At 43.4% G+C, this 19,231-nt stretch overlaps 1 protein-coding gene across 1 annotated transcript in view; it reads left to right on the top strand.

The window, feature by feature from the left end:
• Window positions 1–10,453: 10,453 nt before the first annotated feature.
• Window positions 10,454–19,231, top strand: part of LOC140717701 (solute carrier family 22 member 6-A-like) — a 51,894-nt gene continuing 43,116 nt past the window's right edge. The window contains exon 1 of the mRNA XM_073031371.1: window positions 10,454–10,594. The gene's annotated coding sequence lies outside the window, so the exon portion shown is untranslated. The remainder of the gene's footprint in view (window positions 10,595–19,231) is intronic.

The following is a 19,231-nucleotide window of genomic DNA, read 5'->3' on the forward strand; positions in this document are numbered from 1 at the left end:
TTGCCATATTATGTATTGTTCGGGCACGAAGCGAGATCACCTGTAGGTAGACCTGTGTTTTGGTACCGGTGGGGAATGCTTGCCACAGATAAGACCTATTTTAAGTATGTCGTGCCGAAGGGTTTCAGCCCGAAACGTTGACTGTAATCTTTTCCATAGATGCTGCCTGGCCTGCTGAGTTGCTCCAGCATTTTGTGCGCGTTCCTGGGGTTTCCAGCATCTGCAGTTTTCTCTTGTTTATATCTTGCGTTTGTGTCTGACATGAGAAAGGAGTTGCAAAACGACTTCGAACCAGCAGATGTCTCTGCTACCCATCAAATGAACAAAACAAGAGGCGATATGATCAAAAGATCAGGTTATTCTATCTGAAATAACTGAGGCAGCTGAGAAAACCTGCAGCGCAATCCAGGCCATTCAGCCCACAATGCTGTGCCGAACGTGTTTCTGTGCCGAAGTGGGAGAACGGAAAGACATGCAGTGGAGAGACCTGGATTGCGGAAGATTCCAAGGACTGCTCGGAGCTGAAGAAGCTGAAGATGGGATAAAGAGGTCCCAAAGTGTCAGGAAACCTGCAGATAGGCTGACCTATGATGCACCGGGGGAACAGAATGTTGTGTCTACCCCTCCTGAGATACGTCACTCCCATTTACAAATGGGTTGGAGGTAATGACGTCACAAAGTTCCTCAGAAAACTGTGTTATGAATGATGGGTTGATAAATTCCAAAGTCGTGAGGAAATGACTATTTTGGTGGGGGCGAGTGTAATGTCCTGGTTAAGATTTGACTGCTAATGTATAGGGTTATTCATTTCATGGCTTTCTGTGCGAGCAGGGTGTTCTGCTGGTGGTGATAGGGTTTCTGTTAAAGATAAGGGGTTGTGATGTTCTGCTTAGGAATGTTGTGTCAGCCAACGAGGACGGTGAAATTGGGAGACGGTTCCAGAGGATGTTGGTCAGACATTGCTAAATATACTTATATACTTTCTTTATAATTGTATGCAGTGTACCGTCTGTGATTTCTTGCCGACGGCTAATAGCACGGGGACAGTATTTACACAGTATTCCCACAGATCGGGGTTCGAGTACTCAAGACATCCAAACTTCCCGGTTTGGTGATACAGAAGTCATACCGACTCGAGAAGCACGGAGCCTGTAAATGGTGGTTTTCGCACCCCCGAGTCCAGTGGCTGTTAGCTCCCACATCATTGTCTCTTCAGAAACAACAATGGAACTGTGCTGACCCTGAGCCAACAACTTACAACATGACTTCTTCTGCTCTTTGGACCAACACTCCCTGAGACCACTTCTCCGATTTATAATACCAAAATAGAGGATTTCCGTTGCTTAGTCAATGGATCCCGTCTTCTCCCAGCCCCTAGTGTGGGGCTCACGATAGTGATTCTCCAGAATTATCACTAAGACCGGAACCGAAGTGCCCACTTTTATATTCATTTCTGATCAATTCAAATGTAGCATTCCAGTGTCATACGATGTAGGTCATGTGTCTGACTTTTAACACCATTTTATTGGCTCTTGCCAGCAGGTGGAAGTCGGTAATTTAGAAAATTAGAGACGTAGAAAACTACAGCGCAATACAGGCCCTTCGGCTCACAAAGCTGTGCCGAAAATGTATGTACTTTAGAAATCACCAAGGGTTACCCATAGCCCTCCATGTACTTATCCGGGAGCCTCTTGAAAGATCCTATCGTATCCACCTCCACCTGTCACAACCACGGATTCGGCAGCGCAGTAGATACGGCAATTGCGCTTGTGAATTTGTATGTGTCAGCTAATTATTATTTAACTCCATGCTTTTCGTCGTAGTGCTTGTCGAGACTTGGACAGAGCAGAGCAATGCTTCGCTGCTGTTTTGCGTTTGGCCTTCCCTGAGATATTGGACTTTCAAGGTAACTGACTCTGAAGACCAGCGTTTAATGTTTCAATGTACTTTTCAGCCGCAGTGTAGGATTCGTTTTACTTTTGAGAGTTTTAGTTAACAGCCTTGCCTGGCCTGGCGTTTACTGTTTCCTTTCCCTTTAACACTGTTCCTATTAAAGTCTGTGAACCATCGACCCGCTTCAGTGTCTCTCACTCCGCACTTGGGCCGTATCCGAACCAGGTAACAGCAAGTCTCGACCACACAAAGACGGACCCAGCAGAAAGAGAGCAGCTGACCTTGGCCATGAGATTCGTTGGTGAGGTAGGAGAAAAGTTACAGGCGATGGAATCTGTTCTCAGTGAAGTTACGGAGGCAGTGAGGCAGATACACTCATGCCGACTAGCCCAGTCTCACTTGGAGGAACAGGTATCGTCCCTAGCTGCAACTGTTCAACACAGACTCGGGTGTCTGCGATTTCTGCATTCATAGCCGCTGTCCACGAACTCACTGTGAACAGCCAGCATCAGCTGACTGCCATTAACGTTCTCGCCAGCTCAATTCAGCAACTTCAGGCCGCCTCAGTCCCACTCCCAGCATCTCGCGGATCCTCCTTTCCTGCTGCCCCAACAATCTCTGCTACTAATACTCCCGCACCCACACCTGGACCAGAGCCGACTGCCACGACCGCACAGGAACTGAGTATTCCACCACCAGGCAGATATTCTGGTAATCCCAATAGTTGCAGGAATTTTATTACCCAATGCGAGCTGACATTCCGAGCCCAACCCAGTCGTTTTGGCGATGATGCGCGAAAATTGGCTGACGTGGTCAATCTTCTTGATCGACCTCTGCTCAGCCTGTTCTACGCTTTACGGGAGCAAGGATACCCCACAGCCCAGTTTCCTGGTGGAGTTAAGGAGGGGTTTTACGGGGTCAGGAGGCTGCCACCGACTCTTGGACCTGCACCAAGGCAGAGGAACGGTGAGAGCCTATGCAGTTAAATTCGGTACCCTTGCAGTAGAGGCGGGATGGAATGAGAGATCTCTCATCACGGTTTTCCAGTGTGGACTGAACGCAGGGGTCCGGCATGAGATCGCTGTCCGGGACAAGCAGGATAGTCTGGATGACCTGATTAATCTGGCTATTCGACTTGACGATTAATCTGGCTATTCGAGGGAACTGAGTGGCGCAGGGAAAGAATGTTTCAGACTTCCTACGCGCTGCCTGATCAATGTCTTTCCTCGCCCTCTCCCCCTCCCTCACCACCCAGCTCACGGAGGAGCCTAAGCAAGTGGGGCGCATGCGCCAGTATCAGGAGGAACGAGAGCGGCGCCAGAGAACAGGTTCCTGCCTCTACGGCGGTGATCCGGGACACTTCCGGGCAGCATGTTCCAAGCGTCCGGTGAAAGAGAAGACCCGTCAGCAGGGAGGGGAATCCTGACGGGTCGGTCCTCTCTTCAGTCAGCTTCCCCTAATTTTCCCCTCTTTTCCCTCTCTCGTTCTGAAAGGGTGGTCATGGAGGAATACGTGAAGGAGGTATTAAGCATGGGGTTTATCCGTCCGTCAACCTCCCCGGCAGGAGTGGACTTCTGTTTTGTAAGAAAGATGGCAAGCTCCGTCCCTGCATTGATTATCTGAACAACATCACTGTGAATAACTGCTACCCTCTTCCCTTGCTGGCATCTGCGTTTGAACATCTCCAGGAGAACAATATTTTCCAAAATTGATCTGTGCAATGCTTACAATCTGATTCGCATAAGAGAAAGGGATGATTGGAAAACGGCTTTCAGCACCACTAATAGCCACTATGAATTAAAATCTTCTGCCACAACATTATTATTGCACCTTTGCAGAATCTGTCTCCCTGTCTGCTACTCGATGTCCCTGTTACTTTTGGGTGGTCTATAAAAAAACACCCAGTAGAGTTACTGACCACTTCCTATTCCTAACTTCCACTCACAGAGACTCGGGAGAAAACCCCTCCATGACTTCCTCCTTCTCTGCGGCCGTGACGCTATCTCTGATTAATAGTGCCACACCCCCAGTTCTTTTTCCTCCTTTCCTACCCTTTCTGGAACATCTAAAGCCTGGCACTTGAAGTAGCCATTCCTGCACCATGCAAGTCTCGGTAATGGCCACAACGTCACAGCTCCAAGTGCTGATCCACTCTCTAAGCTCATCCACTTTGTTCATAGCACTCCTCACATTATCACAGACACATCTCAAACCATCAGTCTGAGTGTGTACCTTCCTTTTAACCAGAAGGATACTATAGATGATATTAATGGTAGATTTCTGATTCTTAAAGGAACAATTTACAACAGGAAAATGGTTTTGGTTAATATATATGGACCAAATATTGATGATCCATCATTTTTTAAAGCTGTTTTGCTCTATTGCCTGATCTAAATGAATATATGGTATTAATGGTGGTGATTTTAATACTTGTTTAAATCCTTTAATGGATACGTCATCATCTGAACACCAACTCCCTAATCGTTCTGCATCACTTATTAATTCCTATTTAACGGATTATGGCTTAATTGGAATTTGGAGACATATGCATCCTTGTGACAGAGAATATTCCTTCTTTTCACATGTTCATAATAAATATTCGAGGATTGACTATTTTATAGTCGACCCTCGACTTCTATTTAATGTTCAGAAATGTGAATATGATACAATTGTTATCTCTGATCACGCTCCTTTAAACCTAGTATTTGAACTGAAAGATGTTGCTTCTACAAGAGCACTTTGGGGCTTCCCAGAACATTTGTTACAAAGTTCAGAATTCGTTGAATTTATTGAAACTCAGATAAAAGAGTTTTTTCTCTTTAATAATACAGGCAATGTTTCAAAGTTAGTGATCTGGGATACATTAAAAGCTTATTTACGTGGTCAGATTATTTTGTGTATAGCTAAGCTGAAGAAACAGACAAAAATGGAATTAGATAACATTTCTAAACAAATTAAATATTTAGATAACATCAATGCAACCTCTCCAAATATTGATTTGTTTAAAAGAAGAGTTGAATTACAATCACAATATAATTTATTATTAACTTATTCTATTGAAGGATTGAAAAGTCAGTGTTATATTTTTGGGCTAAAAATAATAAGCTCATAGCCTCCCAATTAAGGGCACTAGAGCTATAAGACAAATTTTAAAGATTCGTAAAGATAATGGGGATTTAGTAAGTAACCATGAAGATATTAATAGTATTTTTCAGGATTTTTATTCTGATCTTTATAAATCTCAATTTCCAGCAGATTCCTCTAAAATGAAGCCTTTTTTTTACATAAGATTAAATTTCCTCAAATTACTGTTGAAGATCAACAGATGCTTGCTCCAGTTACTGAGCATGAAATTTAGAAAGCTATGTTGTCAATCCAATCAGGTAAAGCTCCTGGACTTGATGGCTATTCGGTAGGATTTTGCGAAAAAATTGAAAGATTACTTTCTCCATATCTTTTGGAAATATTTCATGAATCTTTTGAGAAGGGTAATTTACCTTCTTCTTTAATGAAGCTTCTGTTTCCTTAATCCTTAAGAAAGATAAAGATCCTACTTGAATGTTCATCATATAGACGTTATTTCGTTATCTATTTCTTTATTAAATGTGGACGCAAAAATTCTCTGTAAGATAATGGCTAACCGTTTGGAAAATATTTAACTAAAATTATTTCTACGGATCAAACAGGCTTTATTAAAGGCCGTTACTCTTTCTCCAATGTTCGGAGACTGACGAACATTATACATTCATCACTATCTAAGAAACCCCAGTGTGTTATTTCTCTTGACGCAGAAAAGTCCTTTGATAGAGTTGTGCGGACATATCTGTTTAAGGTATTAGAAAAAATTGTTTTTGGTAATAATTTCAATAGATGGGTTCAAATGATCTATAAGAATCCCACTGCTGCTATTACGAATAATCTTAGGTCCTCTTTTTCATTTTCACGAAATACCAAACAGGGATGTCCATTAAGCCCTTTATTATTTAATCTTGTAGTGGAGCCTTTGGCCATAACACTTAGTGAAGCTAAAAATATTCATGTTATCTCTATAAATGGGACTATACATAAGAGTTTTCTTTATGCAGATGATCTTCTGGTTTATATTTCGAACCCTGAAGAATCTATTCCTAATCTTCTGGAAATACTAAATGATTTTGGAAAATTTTCAGGATATAAACTTAACTTAAATAAAAGTGAATTGTTTCCATTAAATGCTCCTGTTTCCATATATAATGACATTCCATTTAGAATTGTTAATTCTTTTAAATATTTAGGTATTATAGTTACTAAAAAAATAAAGATCTTTATAAAGCTAATATAGTTCCTTTAATGGACTTTATGAAACAATTATTTTCTAGATGGAACTCACTTACACTTTCTTTAATAGGTCCATTCCATGACGTGAAAATGATGATTTTATCTCGATATTTATATACTTTTCAAAATATACCTATCTTTTTAACTAACAATGTTTTTGATCAAATTGACTGTATTATTTCGTCCTTTATTTAGAAAAATAAAAGACCAGGAATTAATAAGTATCATTTGCAAAAATCTAAAAAAAGATGGTGGACTTGCACTTCCTAATTTAAGATTGTATTATTGGGTTGTTAATATTCAACAATTATGTTTTTGGATATATTGGCTCGACAAGAGCCAAAAACCAGCTTGGATTGATTTGGAATTAAAAGCTATCAAACAATTTCATTTAACCTCATTATTAGGAGCTCCATTACCTTTACATCTCTCTAAAATTCCAAATTTAAATCTCTACCCTGTTATTAAACAGTCCTTAAGGATTTGGTTTCAGTTTCACAATTTTAAAAATTTTAAACAGTTTAAATTGTCTAGCTCTTTATATTGATTTTTAAAAATTTAAACCTTCAATAACTGATCCCATTTTTCTATTATGGAGAAATAAGGGGATCTGTTTTTTTTTGCAAATTTATTTTGTGATGATCAATTGATGACTTTTGAAGAGTTAATTAGCAAATATTCTCTCTTGCATACACACTTTTTGCAATATTTTCAGGTTAGACATTTTTTACAAAAATACTTATCTAAGTTTCCATATATGCATGAATCTGATCTGTTGGATACTATTTTGAATATGAATCCTTTAGTAAGAGGCTCTATTGGTCGAATTTATAATTTATTTTTAGAATAAAAAGATAACCTCTCACTAAAGATTAAACAAGATTGGGAGAGAGAACTTAATATGACCTTTGTTTACGAAGATTGGTTGCGAGTTCTGAAAATGGTCAATTCTTCTTCGATATGTGCCAATCACTGTTTAATTCAATTTAAAATTGTTCACAGTTATTATTTAACAAAGGAGAGACTAACCAGATTACTGGGCCATGGGGCCAATATTCCTAGGAGCCACGGCCTCTGCTCAGTCACCAACCGGTTGGAGTTATCGATGTCCAGGAAGACTGCGGCTGCAGTCTAGCCTCACCACAGCAGAGCCTAGGCCTCAGCACCCGCTCCTACAACAGAGAAAGGCTGGAGGTTAGGGAGCCACTCAGTGCAGAAAATGGCCCCTCAGCCCATCACCTCCTGCTAGCCATGGATCCCTATCCCAGCTGGTCCCATCCACCTGTCTTTGGCCCATGTCCCATCAAGCTGTTAATTGGACCACTCTAGGCATATTGCGAGCAGTTTTGGGGCCTGTGACTACAAATAGACATGACAGCCCCGTGGATGGTCCATACAAAGATCACAAGATTGTGGGAATGAACGGCATTACGTACAAAGAACATTTGACGCCTCTGGGTCTGTACTTAATGGAGTTCAGAAGAATGGTGAAATTCTACTGACTTTGGGGAAAGAGTGGCCAGTGGGATTAGTTTGGGGACTGACACAGGGCTGTGGGAGAGAGTGGTTCAGTGGGATTAGTTCGGGAAGCTCTCTGCTTCCTGAACGGTACAGCAGGTTAGAAACATTTCACTTTCCAAAGCTGTGGGTCATTGGTCCTATTGTCTGCCCCCCCCCCCCAGCTACTAACTGAGGGGACTCACGGTTACTCTCTGCAGCCCACAGATGGTTTTCTTCGCGCTGGACAGTCTGTGGGTGAGATCACTGATCCTCTTGTTGAAATTCATCCTCTCCTTTTCCATATCTGAGACCCAGAACGACAACAGGCCGAAGGTTCAAGATTCAAGATCTAACTCTCTCCAAGATCAGTCTACCCCTTCTCTCACGCATGGCCCTCCATTTTGCCATCATCCATGTGTCTCCCTATCAGTTTCTTAAACGTTCCTGATGTATCTGCCTCTAACACCACCCAGGTCGAGAATAGAGGTACAGTGAGAGTGCGAAGAAGGGAGGGAGGGAGAGGGGGCGGGGGGGGGGGGGAGAGAGAGAGAGAGAGAGAGAGAGAGAGAGAGAGAGAGAGAGAGAGAGAGAGAGAGAGAGAGAGAGAGATAGATAGATATGAGGTGACCTGAACTGAACACAATATTCCAAGTGTGGTCCAACCAGGGTTTTATGGAGCTGTAACATTACTACACGCCGCTTGAACTCAATCGCTCAAATGACGAAGGCCAACACACCAAACACCTTCTCGACCACCCTATCAACTTGTGCAAACAAAAGAGAATCTGCAGACGTTGGAAATCCAAGCGTTGCACACAAGCTGCCGAGGAACTCAACGGGCTAGGCGGAGTCCATGGAAAGAGGAAATAGGTGGTTTTGGACTGAGACCCTTCAGCAAGATCTTCCTGACTCTCCCCGAGGTCACCATGTTCCACACGGGCTCGACACAGATCAGAGTCCTGGTATCCGTCACTAAACCTGAATTCTGAGTTCTTCTGTCCATCTGACTCGTGGCGCAGGCCGGACAGGGGTGTCTGCCCTTGTTCTCTTCTCGTAGAACCTTGGGGTGGGCACAGGTCAAAGTTCAGTGTAACATTTAAAATAAAAGTACACATCTGCTCATTATAGGAAGGATGTGGAAGCTTTAGAGAGGGTGCAGAGGAGATTAACCAGGATGCTGCCTGGATTAGAGTGCATGTTCTGTGAGGAGAGGTTGAGTGAACTCGGGCTTTTCTCTTTGGAGTGAAGGAGAATGAGACTTGACTTGATAGAGGCGTACACGATGATAAGAGGCATGGGTCCAATGGACAAACAGAAACTTTTTTCCAGAATGGAAATGGCTGATACAAGGGGGTGGAAATTCAAGGTGATTGGATGGAAGTATAGGGAGGGATGTTAGAGATAGGTTGTTTACACAGAGGGTGATGGGTGTGTGGAACACCCTGCTAGGTGTGGTGTTAGAGGTAGATACATTAGGGACATTTAAGAGAATCTTAGACACGGAGATGATGGAAAAATTGAGGGCTATGTGGGAGGGAAGGGTTAAATTGATCTTGGAGTGGGTTAAGATTTCGGCACCGCATTGTGAGCCGAAGGGCCTGTATTGTCCCTGTATTTAGTGTAAAGGAGGATCGAGTTCTTGAGTTCCTTAACCCATGGAATTCAGTACCTAAAGCTGCAAGTGATGCAGACTGGGTTAACATCTTCAAACATCAGCTCTAAACCTGGAACAACACACATTGAATGCTGGTGGGGCTCAGCGGGTCAGGCAGCATCTACGGAGAGGAATAAACAGTCGACGTTTCGGGCCGATTGGAAAGGAAGGGTGAAGAAATGAGAGCAAGAAGGTGTTATGGCGCGGTGCTGTGCAGACGTGTGTCAGATCTCCACCGAAAAGTTTTGAAATTACGCAACCAAACAACCTTGAGTTACCTGAACAGCTCCAGTTCGTCTGATCGGAAACTGACTGATAGCCTAAATGCCATCGAAATCAACAAAGCAGACGCAAAAGTCTTCGAAATTAGACCACACGGTGCAAGCTAACGACAATGCTGGTGAAGAAGAGGCAACAGACGCCAGCACGGCAGCTGGCCCAAACCAAATCCTAAACGCTATTCCAACAATGAAAGATGACTTTGTGTCGAGATTTGACGGGCTACTAAACGCTATACAAGGAGTACAAGCTGATCTGAAAGCTGTCACAGTGCGTATTACAGAAGCCGAAGATAGAATTAGCTCTAATCAAGATCCCATCGCCTCTCTGCGTAATCAGAATACAACCATGAAAGCAGCTATGGAGGCGTTAGTGTTAAAAGTGGACAACTTGGAAAATCGTAGCAGCCGTTCTAACCTTCGCCTGGTGGGTCTCCCGGAGAGGGTGGAAGGGGCTGATATGGTCTTATTTTTTGGAAAAATGGATCCCCGAGGTGCTTGGTGCTGAAAACGTCCCTGGGCCCCTGCTGATTGAGAAAGCGCACAGAGTTGGCAGGGCTATCGAAGTTGAAGCACAGTCGGCTAAGCGACTCAGGGTAGTGATAATTAAGTTCCTAAACTACGCGGACAAGACCCGGGTTATGCAGGCTGAAAGAACCTGTACTTTTCGACAATCAGAGAATCATGTTTTCCCCCGACGTCTCCGTCGAACTCCTCAGGCGAAGGAAAATTTTTGATCCAGTGAAGAAAGGGTTAGCCTCCCTCTCCAACCCGGACCTACGGTATTGCACAATTCACCCTGCTAAACTGCTGGTGACCGACAGAAGAAAACGCCACACTTCCGACGGTGCACCGGCAGCGGAGAAGTTTTGTGCAGGAGCTGAAGGACTACAACTTGGAGGCTGCGGGCAAGTGAGACAGTGCAGCAGTTTTTAAACTTTTGCTTGAACAGGTATGTTCATAGCGCCGAAGGGACATAAATGAAAGCCAACGAACGTTAGCGGTGTGTTACCCTCCGCGTTGTTTATGCTAACGAATTTGCATCGGCTCTCAGTATCTTCAGTGGCACTGTGACTACGACCAGGGTAAATTTGATAGACTCTTGGTATAATTTGGTTGAAATATTCTCTACTGCTGATCACGTTGGAGCTCTGCTCTGGCTGTTGGCCATGCTGTTCGTCACCATGACGACGGCGCGGGAGGACCAGTTAAGCTCCATAATTAGACTCACTTTCGGGGCCGTCAGGAGGTGTTTATCGTGGGGTGTGTGGGTGTATTTCAGTTCAGGAAGTACACTTAGTTATGTTTACAATATTCTAGTTACTATTTACTGGTTTTTTTTCTCATCTTTTTCTGTTCTGTTGTAAATCCAGTTAGCGGTCATTCTGATTCAATTCAGCTCAACGTGATTGAAATTATAACTAACAGCCTGTGTCCTGCGAACTTCCGTTTACCTCTTGGAATGTAAGAGGATTAAATAAACTTGTCAAGTTAAAGCAAATCATGAGTAGGATAAGAAAGTTAAAAGCCGAAATAGTTTTTCTGCAGGAGACCCATTTAACCCCTGAGGATATATAGACAATAGTCAATAGGCAATAGGTGCAGAAGTAGACCATTCGGCCCTTCGAGCCTGCACCGCCATTCTGAGATCATGGCTGATCATCTACTATCAATACCCGGTTCCTGCCTTGTCCCCATATCCTTTGATTCCTTTATCCATAAGATACCTATCTAGCTCCTTCTTGAAAGCATCCAGAGAATTGGCCTCCACTGCCTTCTGAGGCAGTGCATTCCATACCCCCACAACTCTCTGGGAGAAGAAGCTTTTCCTTAACTCTGTCCTAAATGACCCACCCCTTATTCTTAAACCATGCTCTCTGGTACTGGAGTCTCCCAGCATCTGGAACATATTTCCTGCCTCTATCTTGTCCAATCCCTTAATAATCTTATATGTTGCAATCAGATCCCCTCTCAATCTCCTTAATTCCAGTGTGTACAAGCCCAGTCTCTCTAACCTCTCTGCGTAAGACAGTCCTGACATCCCAGGAATTAACCTCATGAATCTACGCTGCACTTCCTTAACCCTGGAGACCAAAACTGTACACAATACTCCAGGTGTGGTCTCACCAGGGCCCTGTACAAATGCAAGAGGATTTCCTTGCTCTTGTACTCAATTCCCTTTGTAATAAAGGCCAACATTCCATTAGCCTTCTTCACTGCCTGCTGCACTTGCTCATTCACCTTCAGTGACTGATGAACAAGGACTCCTAGATCTCTTTGTATTTCTCCCTTACCTAACTCTACACCGTTCAGATAATAATCTGCCTTCCTGTTCTTACTCCCAAAGTGGATAACCTCACACTTATTCACATTTAATGTCATCTGCCGAGTATCTGCCCACTCACTCAGCCTATCCAAGTCACCCTGAATTCTCCCAACATCCTCATCACATGTCACACTGCCACCCAGCTTAGTATCATCAGCAAACTTGCTGATGTTATTCTTAATGCCTTCATCTAATATAGTTCAGAGTAAGGAGGAGATGTTGGGACAGGTTTCTTCAATCTCTTTCAGCTCACATTCACGGGGGTGGGGGGGGGGGGCTGGTATTTACCCTTATGCATAAGTCGGTGCCTTTCCAACTTGTTAATGTTGCTGAAGACCAATCTGGCAGATACCTTATTATTCAATGCGAAATCTTTTCAATCAGGTTTAATTTGGTTAATGCGTATGGGACAAATGATGACAATCCAGCTCTTTTCAGATATCTGCTTTTATCATCAGCTGCTCTGCCGGGCCATCTTGTTTTACGTGCTGATTTTAATTGTGCACTTCAACCTGAACTAGACAGATCTAATGGGAAAGATACCTCTCACCATCAGACAACAAAAGAGTTAAAGTCAATGTGCTAAAGACTTGAATTTAGTTGATGTGTGGAGAAGGACGTACCCGGATAAACTAACTTTTTCCTGCTATTCTAGCACTTGCCAGACCTTTTCCAGAATTGATTAGTACTTAGTTTCAGCTGCTTTAATATCCACAGTTATAAACTGCTGGTACGATGGCATAATAATTTCAGATCACGCCCAAATTTCATTTACATTGAACCTGCCTATTGCTTTACATTACTCCCCAAGATGGCGGCTTCAGACGATTCGGCTTAGGGATCCAGAATTTATAGAGTTTATTGGAGAACAGGTAGGCTACTATTTTGGAAATAGTGCGGACCAGATATGTGCTCCTATAAGATGGGAAGCCATTAAAGCCTTTCTAAGAGGTCAGATGATTAGCTTTACCGGCTTTAAACATAAATCTTTTAAATTGGAAATAGAACAGCCTGTAAAAAGAATAAAAAGAGACTGGATTGGAAATATTTCAAAATCCCTCTCAGCAGTTATTTGCAGAACTTAACAAACTGAGAGCTAAATATAATGTATTGTCCATTAACAAGGCAACAAAAAGTTTGTTGAGACTGAAACAGGGTTGAAAGGCTAGTAAAATCTTGGCCTTTATAAATCAGAGCATTGAGCATAGGAGTTGGGATGTAATGTTAAAATTGTACAAGGCATTGGTAAGGCCGAATTTGGAGTATTGTGTACAGTTCAGGTCACTGAATTATAGGAAAGATGTCAACAAAATAGAGAGAGTACAGAGAAGATTTACTAGAATTTTACCTGCGTTTCAGCACCTAAGTTACAGGGAAAGATTGAACAAGTTAGGTCTTTATTCTTTGGAGCATAGAAGGCTGAGGGGGGACTTGATAGAGATATTTAAAATTATGAGGGGGATAGATAGTGTTGACGTGGATAGGCTTTTTCCATTGAGAGTAGGGGAGATTCAAACAAGAGGGCATGAGTTGAGAGTTAGGGTGAAAAAGTTTAGGGGTAACACGAGGGTGAATTTCTTTACTCAGAGAGTGGTAGCTGTATGGAATGAGCTCCCAGTAGAAGTGGTAGAGGCAGGTTCGATATTGTCATTTAAAGTAAAATTGGATAGGGATATGGACAGGAAAGGAATGGAGGGTTATGGGCTGAGTGTGGGCCAGTGGGACTAGGTGAGAGTAAGCGTTCAGCATGGACTAGAAGGGCCGAGATGGCCCGTTTCCGTGTTGTAATGGTTATATGGTTATATCAAACAGATACAAACAGAAAGGGCAATAAACTTCATATATTCAGATGAGTGGGTGACAACTGCCGACCCAAAAGAAATAAACAATATCTTTTTGGGATTTTACGAAAATCTGTATAACTCAGGTTATGCAGATTCAGCTCCACAAATACAAAAGGAATTTCTCGACTTGTTAGAATTTACATCACTGGATGAAACGTTCTTGACCTCGTTGGAGTTTAACTTAGAGGCTAAAGAATTGCCTGAAGCTGTAACTGACATGAAAGGAGGGAAAACCCCTGGACCTGATGGAATTCCGATTGAAATATATAAAATCTTTATGACTAAACTAATACCACCTCTGCTTGATATGTATCAGGAGTCATTTGACACTGGATCGCCGCCCCCCACCCCCCACTTAATATGACAGCAATTACACTACTGTTAAAACCTGGAAATCCACGGTCCCTTTGTGGATCTTATAGGCCAATCTCACTTCTGAACAATGATCTCAAAATTCTCTGTAAGGTATGAGCTAGGAGGCTGGAGCCACTCTTGCCAAAAATGGTCCAGCCTGGCCAAAATTGATTTGTAAAGGGAAGGCAGGGCTTCCACAACATTGGAAGAGTGCTTAATATACTTTATGAAAAGTCTGGAAGCTCTGATAACACAATTCTATCATTGGAATGCCGAGAAAGCCTTCTACACTGTGGAGTGGCAGTATCTATTTAAAGTTTTAGAAAGATTTGGTACAGGGGGAAAACTTCTAATGTGGATACAGCTTCTTTATTCTAACCCACAGGCTGAAATGTTAACTAATGGGCTTTGTTTGGCACCTTTTAAACTCCAATGGGGAACAAGATGGGGCTGTCCCCTATCTCCCCTCCTGTTTATCCTGGCCATTGAGCCATTTGCTGTGGCAATTCGAAAACAGGCTAACATAGCAGGAATAGCTATAGGAGATATTGAACATTGCATAGCCCTGGAAACAGATGACGTAATTTTGTTTTGCTCCAACTTAAAACAAACATTACCTGCCTTAGTTGACCTGATAAGTACTTTTGGTACTTTTGCAGACTATAAAATAAACAGTAACAAATCTGCAATATTATTCATAGATAAAGATGTGAGACTCAATCCCCCACTTCAAACTCCGCTTATGGTGTCAGAACAGGGTTTAACTTATTTGGGTGTTAAAATTACTCCTACTCTTGATAAAATTATCCCAACTAATTATAACCCTCTCACAGACTCCGTTATTCAACTTATGAACAGATGGACGACATTGCCCATATCTTTGATTGAACACATACACATTCTAAAAATGTCAATTTTACCGAAGTTCCTGTACCTTTTCCAATCAATCCCAGTTTCTCCTCCATCGTCTTTCTTTTATTTACTAAAGAATTTTTTTTTTCTAATTTTATCTGGAATAATAGACGTCCAAGACTCAGGCTTTCCCTGTTATACCTGCCGCATGATAGAGGCAGCTTACAGCTACCAAATCTTATACGGTATTTCTGGGCGGCCCAAATTCGAGCAGGACTGTTCTACTTTGTTAAGGATCACTCCCCTACTCGGGTCGCAATGGAATCCCAGTCAATCAATATCCCTGTAGACTGTATATGTATTCAGCAGATAAGAAAAAAAAACTGGTCAAACAAACTAAAAACCCCTTCTTAAAAAATACAATAATGGTTTGGCATGATGCTCTTGTGTATTGGGGAGAGGCATCACAGTTATCCCAGTTTACTCCTATCTTTGGTAAAGATAGCTTCCAGCCTGGCAGAGCAGACCCTGGTTTTAAAACTTGGGCGGCCCGAGGCATAGTAAAGGTGTCTGATCTTTAGAAGGGCGACACATTTATGTCATTTAAAGAACTCAAGGCCACATGTGGAATTCCAACAAAACACTTTTTAAATACCTTCAGTTGCGAAATTTTATTATGTCCAGGCAAGGCAACAGTTTGAAGCTCCCTCCTTTATCTACCCTAGAAGACATCACTCTGAAATTATCTGAAGCTAGGGGTCATGTGTCTGTATTATACAATTTGTTTGCAAGTAAATGCAAAGAGTCATCGAACAACATACTACAAGCATGGAGAACAGATATGCATGAGAATCTGTCAGAAAAAGAGTGATCAGAAACTTGGTCCTTAGTTCAAACCCAATTAGTGAACACTCATTCTTTATTACTACCATACAAATGGATAACCAGACAGTACATTACTCCAGTCATGTTTCATCACTTTAACCCCAACATTCCAGACACATGCATTAAATGTAACCATCAAAACGGGTCTCTATTCCATTGTATGTGGGAGTGCCCCCAGATAATCTGCTTCTGGAAGAAGGTGCTGGATTTGATCAGATTGTTGGAAAAACGGTGCCCCTTGATCATAAATTATGTATTCTGAACATTTATCTAAAGGACTTTGTAACCTCCAAAAATGTAAGGTGTCTGCTTAATATTTGTTTTTGGGTTTTTTTTTGGAAGCCAAACACTGCATAGCCCATTCATGGAAGAAACCAACATCCAGTGGACTCTCACAATGGATGAAAGGAATGACTTCTTATCTTGCTCTAGAGAAGATAAGCTACATCACAAAAAAACAAACTTAGCAAATTTTGGGATATTTGGGACATTTTCCACAAGTTTCCGGAGAACAATATTTAGGATGATGAAAGTAACAAACTGAATTGACTACTTTCTTTAATGGTGGAGTATTTGCCTTTTTTGAGTGTGTTTATTTTCTTTTGATTTCATATGTATTTTATTTTTTTCCTTTTCTTTAACATTGTTGTACTTTTAAACCTATGGATGATCTAATGTGTTTTCATTCTGTAAAACCAATAAAGAGAAGTTTAAAAAAAAGATGGGGGAGGAAGAAGTACAAGGTGGTAGATGATAGGTGAAGCAGGGAGAGGGGAGAGGGTGACATAAAGAGCTGGGAAGTTGATTGGTGAAAGAGATAAAGGGCTGGAGAAGGGGGCGTCTGATAGGAGAGGACAGACAACCATGGAAGAAAGAAAAGGGGGAAGAGCACCAGAGGGAGGTGATGGACAGGTAAGGAGATAAGGTGAGAGGGAGAAATTGAAATGATAAAGGAAATATGGAAAGGGAAGATGGAGAATGAAAGTAAATTAGCACAAAATATGAAAACAGATAGCAAAAGTTTTTATAAAAATATGAAGCGGAAGAGGGTGGCTAAAGTCAACGTAGGTTGACTAGAAGGCAGAGAATTGGGTGTTTCTCCGGTTGGCAGTCAGTGGTGAGTGGGGTGCCGCAGGGGTCGGAGCTGGGCCCGCAGCTGTTTACCATTTACGTTGATGATTTGGAAGAGGGAACTGAGTGTAGTGTAGCAAAACTGGCTGATGACACTAAACTGAGTGGGAAAGCAAATTGTACAGAGGTTGTGGAGTGTCTGCAGAGGGATATAGATAGGTTAAGTGAGTGGGCCAAGGTCTGGCAGATGGAATACAACGTTGGTAAATGCGAGATCATCCACTTTGGAAGGAATAATAGAAGAGCAGATTATTATTTAGATGGTGAAAGATTGCAGCATGCTGTTGTGCAGAGGGACTTGGGAGTGCTTGTTCATGAATGGCAAACAGTTGGCTTGCAGGTACAACAGGTTATTAAGAAGGCAAACAGAACATTGGCCTTCATTGCTAGAGGGATTGAATTCAAGAGCAGGGAGGTCATGCTGCAACTATACAGGGTGATGGTGAGACCGCACCTGGAGTACTGCGTGCAGTTCTAGTCTCCATAATTGAGGAAGGAGATACTGGCTCTGGAGGGGGGTACTGTTAAGGATCCGGCCTGAACACTGGGTCGAAGGGCCTCTGCCGGTAGCTCTGGACCACGACAGCCTTTAATTTCTGCTTCCTTTCACCTGGCCATGTGGGTTTTGGCCCAGCCCCTTTCCTTTTTGGACTTTCTCCAATTACCCGCTTGTCTCCTCACTTACACCCACCTGTTTCCATTTTCACTCGTTACCCGTCCATTTAAACCCTGCCTTGACTCGCATTCTCTGCCAGTTCGTCCTAGCCTGTCATTGCGACTGCTGCCAACTGATTTTGCCTGATTCTGTGTTTCTGGATTTTGCCTGTTCTGGGACCTGATTTTTGCCTGTGCGCACTGGATCGTCTGCCCTCGCCGGACTGCCTTTCCTGGGTAAGACCACCGCCTGCCATTTCGGATTCGTGCCTGCCTCATGTTTTTGAAAGACTGTTGCCCTTGAGCTCCCTAATAAATCCTGGTAAAAGAGCATTCATTGGTCTGCACTTGAGTCCCACCGTAACCCGACCCAACCTGACAGAACGAACTGGCCTTTATGGACTCAGCAGACCCCAACCAGGAGCGTGAGGCCCTCTCCCGACAGGGCGTGTTGTTAGGGAGACATGAAGCACAGTTCGCCTCTATCAACCAGTCGATGGAAGCCTTCTCCGCCTCTCTGGCCAGCGTGGCCTCCCAGCTACAGCAGATTCAGCTGGCGCTGAGCTCTAACCCGCCTTCTGTTGCGGCACCATGAGCCCCACAGACTCCAACCCAACCAGCCCGAGAGCCCCGTTTACCCCCACCAGAACTTCATAATGGTGAACCAGGCACCTGCAGATCCTTCCTGTCTCAATGCTCGCTGGTTTTCGAGCTGCAGCCCGCTACCTTCCCCACTGATCGATCCCGTATCGCTTATGTGATCACGCTGCTGTCAGGAAGAGCAAGAGAATGGGGTACGGCCGTGTGGGACAGCAGAGCCCCTTTTTGCCATACGTTTAAGGACTTTTGTGAGGAGATGAGAAGAGTCTTTGACCGTTCCCAGCAGGGGCGAGAGGCAGCGAGGGAGATGTTGCGAATTCGTCAGGGTAACCGCTCTGTTTTGGACGACGCCATTGAGTTCCGCACACTAGCCGCCACTACCCACTGGGATTCGGAAGCCCAATCTGACGTGTTCCTCTATGGGCTGAGCGAAGAGATTAAGGATGAACTAACCGCCCGCGACCAGCCTGCTGGCTTCCAAGAGCTGGTCGATTTGGCCATTAAGAATGGCAGCCGCATAAAACAGCGTCAGCGGGAGCGTGATATCCGAGGGTCACGAAGAACCACCGGGGAGCGTCTGACATTTTCCCAGCCCGCGCCCACATCTCCTTCCTCGAGTCCTCAGTCACCCCCATCCAGTCCAATGGAGCTCATGCAGATTAATCGTGCCCGTCTGTCTCCTTCGGAAAGGAGGAGGAGAGTCAGTACCAACTCCTGTCTGTATTGTTGTCAGGCTGGTCACTATGTATCCAGTTGTCCTGTAAAAGCCAACGCTCGCTTGTAAAGAGGGGACGACGGGCGAGCAGTCCTTCCTTCCCCCAGTCCCCCGTCACTCGAACCCTGCTACCTGCTTTTATATTGGCTGAAGGGAGGAGACACACCGTCTCAGTTTTCATCGACTCCGGGGCTGAGGGAAACTTTATCTGTTCCAGTTTTGCGGCCA

This window comes from Hemitrygon akajei, chromosome 28 (assembly GCF_048418815.1).
Source record: "Hemitrygon akajei chromosome 28, sHemAka1.3, whole genome shotgun sequence".
NCBI lineage: Eukaryota > Metazoa > Chordata > Chondrichthyes > Myliobatiformes > Dasyatidae > Hemitrygon > Hemitrygon akajei.